A 6,888-nucleotide genomic window follows, 5' to 3' on the forward strand; every position below is an offset into this window, starting at 1 on the left:
TATTGCGTGGATATAAGGAACTCAAACTCTCAACTCCAAAAATAAGGGTTCGGTGTATTCCTCTATCACCTACTTGATGAGACAATTAAACTCTCTGTGCCTCAGGTGTGCTCTTTGTACCTATTTCTAGTTGTTGTTTTTTTTGTGGGGAGGGTGAGTTGGGGAATGATTCAGTGATATCCCTTGTACAGGGCTGATTCCACTCTGGCCGTGGAGTGTACACCCATTATATATTAACTGTTATAATATTAATGTCCCACTCTCTAGGGGAATGTTAGCTCTTGTCTTATTGACATGTGGGGAAAAAAAAGAAAGAAAGATTATATGGCCTCACAGGGACAGCATTTTATCACAGCAAGAAGAAAATGTGATATCTAAGTTCCTTGAGAGCTGAGACTGTCCGGAGCTCTCCATGCTCAGAGCACAGTTCCTTGTCCCCAGCAGATGATTAATAAATATTTCTTAAACTGGAAATCAAATCCAATATGTTTTGACCTTGGTAAATAATCATCTCTAGGGTCTCTGCTGGCTCTACTGTGCAATGATGAAGGCAGCCATGGTTGTTTCTGAGATCAGTTCTTGTGGATCTCATTTTCTTTCCGGGCAATATGGTGGGGAAGGAGAATACAATGCTTTTCTAAGCTCCTTTCTCTAAGTTCTACAGTGTTCAAATTCTCAGACTTTTGACCCCTAGTCTATGACGAAAATATATCGCTCTGGGAATACAAAGGACAGCACCCAAGTTGGGCTGGGTGCAAAGTGGAACAAATCTGGAGGTGCAGAGTGATGCTACCTGGAGCTAAGATTTGCAGGGAATGCACACCAGGCTTTGCCTTCTTTCTCTTTCACTTAAGTGGAGCTCTGCTGCATTCCAGCTGCAAGATAAACAAAGCATTTACCCCAGTCAATTTTAACAGCCTTCTCTTTGTCCATTTGCATATAGCTTAACTTTCAAAACACCGTGGGAAGCTCCTAAAGTCTCAGCCTATGCTGACCATAAAGAAACGTATTTCTGTATATTGTTGGGTTTGTGTACTTCCTGGAAGCACTAGAGGAACTGCAGGGTCCTTTAAAACTAATGAACAGCCCCCTGTTGGGGACATGGTGCTTTGCAGTGATTTATCCTGAATGGGCATGTGGACCTGGGCAGCAAGAACTTCTACAGCTGGATGCAGAGCGGAAGGGATTTGTGAAGTGTTGTTATTTATGACACACACCTCCTATTACCCACTTTTTCAGAGAGAGTGGAGTAGCAATATCTAATGCAGCCCTATCTTAACAGAAGTGACAATAGGTAATCCTTTACGACCGTGCCGCCACTGTCTGTAGTAGTTATAGCCTCCCATAACTTAAGGTGAGTTTTCCCCTCCCCCACAAACATTACTGTGTGTTTTAGAAAGTCAGGGAAAGGTGCAATTCCTGCTGCAGCCTGTGGTGCTTCTGACGTGTTTTAAAACATGTGTGACTCCAGGACCCAGTGCAGTTATTGCTACTATAATGATTTGGGGCACCAACCGTGTCCCTTTCTGTTGGTAACAGAATGATCTGATGCCGTGAAATACTAGATTTCAAAAGTACCTTTTCCTGCAGGTGATTTCCTAGCTACAGAAGCAGAATGATTTTCAGTGGCTAATTTCCCCCCAGAAGTCCCCGGAATGGAGTTATTTAGGACTTGTTTCCATTCCCACCAACTCCCTCCCCAATATTTCCTTCTCAGATAAGGGAGTTTATTACTGACCAGCAGTAGGCAGATGGGCTTGAGATCAAACAAGAAAAATGAAAACTAAAGCTAAATTTAGGATAGCAAAAACACATGCAGGCATTCCTGGCAGCAAAGTGAAAAAGATCCAAAATGGCTGAAGGAATCTGGATCCCATCTGCCTCACGTGCTAGCTGAGTAGCCCCCAGGAGTTACAGCAGCTTTCCAGTCCTCAGGGTCTTCATCAATAAAATGACAAAATGAGACAATCGTCTCATGAGTCTTAGGCACAGTGAGCCTCCCACAAGAAAGGTTGCAAGTGGATTTTTACGTGAAAGAAACTTTGACAGCAGAATTTCTGGTATCGGAGAATTACACCACATTTGAACTACTTGGCTACTCCTGCTCTCCAGTTGGAGGTGCTTCTTCTAGGTGGAAACCAATGGAGGAGAGAGGAGAAGTTGTTGTACGGACTTGTAGCTAGGCATCAAACACTGTACTGTTATCAGAGTTCACATTTAACAAATTCCTAAAAAGCCAAGATTGTGATGGCTTTGAGTACTCTTGTTACCCTTGTTGGTTGACTTGGTGCATCTGAGTGAGAGAACCAGGCGGGCTAGGCGGTGGCATCGGCCTTCTGAGAGGCCACACAAGTCCTCCCAACCTTTTGGACTCATTCCTAAATGTTTCCATGATTATCTTAGTCTTAAGTTTTCAATTGTAAACCTTCATATCCAAGGAAGAATGATAGGACCCCATGTAAACGGTCTGTGGTCATTCAAACATGCAGATACCTCAGCTGCAGGAGATGTCCTCAACTATACGATGATAGAATTGGACTTATTCCTATGTATAGAAGAACATTAATTATTACTTAAAAACAACAACAACAACGACATGGCCGTTTTTTTTAGTACTTCTTCCATCCTTTACTTTGTTAAGTCTAAAGAGTATGAGGTAGAACGAAGAGAGAGAACAGTCACAGAGCACAAACACAGAGTGATATAATATGGATAAATTCTACTAAACAAACAAAAAACAAGTTTCAGTTAATTCAGTTACATTTGGATCTGGTCCCTTTTCACTGAAATAAAACCATTGAGAAAATATGATGTGATAACATTTAGTAAAACTCCTGAACACATGAGAGGCATTGAAAAATAAAAAAGTATAACAACATAATTATATGTTGTTTTACATTTATATAACACTACATATTTGAAAGGTCTTTTATGACCAATGAAAGACTGACTCTTACATTACTTGTGAAAAGAAAACTCAGAGGATATTTTTATCCAAATTTATGGGTAAGGCAACAGTTTCAGGGTTCAAAGTCATACAATAAATTAAATAAGATCTGCTCTGTGACAATTAGAGTTAAAAAAAATGGTCAACAGAGTCTAGAGGGCTGTTGTTTTTTAGGCTGGTCTATCTTAAATTCAATCTGGAAAAATAAATGAGGGTGAAGCAAGTCAGAGGAAGAAGAGAAAAAATATATTATATTGTTTTTTCTCTTGAAATGAATTAAATGTATCTGTAGTTATCAGAATCTGATTATGCAAAATATGAAATTAGCCAATACTAGAAACTCACAGTACCAATTTGAGTTTATGACTTACACAGTGAAACATTTTTGTACTTTTAGATTAATATACCAATTTTGTTTTCACAAGTTTAAAATAAATTCATAGATACGTATTTATTAACATAGAATGATGGAATCATGTCCATTCTATATTTTTTAAAAGATAATGAAATATAATGTGATTCTGTTTCTGTTATATATATATATATATATATATATATATATATATATATATATATATATATATGTATATATATATGTATATATATATATTTATTTGTAACATTTAACAATAGATAAAAACGATAAGAAACATCAGCACGAACTTCTTTCAGTTTTATTGAGGTACAATCGACAAATAAAACTATGATATTTAGTCTGCAATGTGATGATTGTGAAAATAGCACAGACTTTTCATAGCAACTATCCTGAAGTGGGAACATGATTTTTTTTCCCTTACTTATTTGCCTTTTTTTGTGTGAGAACATTCAAGTTCTGTTCTTTTAGCAAATTTCAACTATACAATACAGTGTTATCAACTACAGTCACCATGTTACACATTTGATTCTCAGATCTTATTCATCTTGTAGCTGAAAGTCTGTACCTTTTTACCAACCTCTTCCTATCCCCCCGCCCAGGCCTGGCAATCGCTTTTCTACTCTCTGTTTCTATGAATTCAATTTTTTTTTTTAATTCTACATATAAGTGATACCATGCGGTATTTATCCTTCTCTCTCTGGCTTATTTTATTTAGCATAATGGCTTCCAGTTTCAGCCATGTAGTTACAAATAACAGGATGTCATTCTTTTTAAAAGTTGAATATATGTGTATATATATATATATATATATATATATATATATGTATATACACACACTATATATATGTATATATGTGTGTATATATATATTAAATTAATATCTATATTAAATGAATATATATATATGTATGTATGTATGTGTGTGTGTATATATATATATATATATATATATATATATATATATATATATATATATATATTCATTTAAAAGAATTTTGTTTCACCTCATATATTTCACTAGTTCAAGCATAAGATGCCTTTTCTGCTCATTTCATTCTGAGGTGATAAAGTCGAGCTATTTATATGATGTTAGGGCTGCGATCCCAACAGCTTCCGTATCACAGAGAATTACCCCAGAGGACAAGCACGCTACGCCTCATTGGTCATTGGACTTCCTTTTCTCTGTATTCCCCTCTGCAGGCTTCCTTTTCTTTTACGACAAATTGCTGAGATCTGATCCTGAAAAACTGAGATATTGATGGGATTTGTGAGGGAAAGGAGGGATAGCTTTGGATCCAGCACTCGGAACACTTCCTCAGATTCAAAACTCAGCCTTCACGCTTACTAGTTTTGTGATTTCAGGTACATTTTTCAGAAATTCTGTGCTTTAAATTTCTTATTATAGAATTGCAGTACCTATCTTCTAGGGTTTGGTGAAGAATCCATGAGATAATGCTCAGTACCTTACAGATAATGCACAGTGAGCATGAATAAACCGTCAATGTCATTGTCAACCCGCGTGTCTGATGACTTGATTGCAAGCCCAAGACAATGACAGTTCTGCGGAGGACTGAGAAAGATGTGCACTGATAATTAATAAAACGAACTTGACGGCAAGTAGACGAATCGTGGCTTAAACAATATAGATCTAATATCTCATTCATTAAGTAGTCTGGCGGTCGCATTTCCAGGATTGGCTCAAGTGCTGACACCAAGGACTTGGGAGTTAGGCGCCTTTTTCTCGATTATTCTCGATTATGCTCAGACATCGTTTTGTCCCATGCATGATCAATGTTGCAGCTCTAGGCAGAAAACAGATGGTGGAAGCAAAATTATCTGTAAGGAAAAATTTTCCTAGGAACGGAACCGCACCCCAAAGATTTTACTTTATTACTTTTTTTTCTCATTTTCCTGAAATGGGTTGTGCAGAAAACTAACTTCGGGAAAATCCAGCAAGCAGAAATCTGGTAAAAACAGAATAAAAACTTGAATTGCATGACTCATTCTCTGGAGCAGGGCCCATTCTTGTCTGAACAAAGTAAAGGTGTCTTAAGCATGAACAGATAAGGATGAGGGAGGAACTTTCGGTAGGCAGTGTCTGTCACAAAGATTTAATTGGATATGGAATCTCAGTGCCACCAAGGCAGGCATTGTGTTACCATTCGCCCTGGGAGATTGGTATTGGTCTGTGAATGTCACAAGATTAACAGTGCTGCATATTTTGCCCTGCTTCTTTTCTTTTTCTTTCTTTTTTTTTTTTTTTTTTTAACTCTTTACCATATAGCTCAGCTTGTGTAACTGGTCATAAATTCTGGCTAAGACATACTTCTAAGTGGCGTGGAGAACTACCTACAATGAAATAAATGCTTTTAATAATAGCACTGCAAATGCAATGATGGCTTATCTCTGAGGATTTTACAAAGAACTTCGGTTTTTATTTGCTTAATTAGGTTTTACAGTGAAGACTAAACTTTCTTAATTGATTTTATTACTTGTTTCACCAAAATCTCATTTTGCAATGCTTTGCACATTACCACGTAGCTTCAGTGCTCGAAATCATCCCTGATTTAGATTTATGGGAAGAGTCTGCATATTTTACAAACATGGATTTTCTTCTAGTTCTAGCAAAGTTCATTTATTTTTTGTGCAAAAAAAAAATATATCTATTTTGGAATGCTTTTATTTAAATTCTAATGATTTATGGGCACTATAGTTTTGCTGCCCATGTAGCATTTTATCCGGCCCTCCCTAAAACCCTACATCTTTAATTGAGCAAGGCCAAACTACAGAAGCTCGTTGATCAAAGTCTTCTGGCTTTGACATTATCTCTATTGGGGGCAGGGGGGACAGGGTTCTATTTAGTTTTTGTTTGCTTTTATTATTTCCTTCAACTGTCTGGCTGGTTATTGCATTCCTGTATCATTTTGAAATTTATAGTCTATTTAATAGCATTTTTATTTTTTATGATTATGTCAGTCTCACCCATAAGAGGGTCTTAGGGAATATGTTTTGAGTTTCTTTCAATAGCAACTGCATCTAGAAACTACCTAACTGAATTATGAGTTTTATTTTTTTACCAGAGGGAGCTATGAAACAGAAATGATTTTAGATGTAGATTATAATAATAATTTGGAGGCATCTTTATGATCTGTGAGCTTCATATCACACGCATGCCTAGCAGTCTGATTATTGCTGTTCTAATACAGCGCTGCGGAACTTCTGTATGTATCCAATAACAATTGCTACATCAGGGTAGGTGAAAGGGAGCGAGGGTGTGCTTAATACTGCAGTGTTCACCAAAATGTCAAGAACAGTTTGTTCAAACTATCCCGAAAGGCAGCAAAAATTGGTATTTCTTTCTCAGGGATGTGTTTACAAGGGCTAAAACATTATCATCAATGAGGAAAACAAAGACAATTTATTGGAAGGATATAGGGATGTTTCGGGGAATCCAAAAGCACAAAGTCTTCTTATGCAGGACCAGATCAAGAAACTAGAAAGTTATCAGGTGATAAGGTGTCCTCCTGTCTGTCCGCTCTCACTTGCAGACATGTGAAAATGGGTC

Source organism: Rhinolophus sinicus, chromosome 2, assembly GCF_057876585.1.
Source record: "Rhinolophus sinicus isolate RSI-liver-muscle chromosome 2, RSI-T2T, whole genome shotgun sequence".
Taxonomy (NCBI): domain Eukaryota; kingdom Metazoa; phylum Chordata; class Mammalia; order Chiroptera; family Rhinolophidae; genus Rhinolophus; species Rhinolophus sinicus.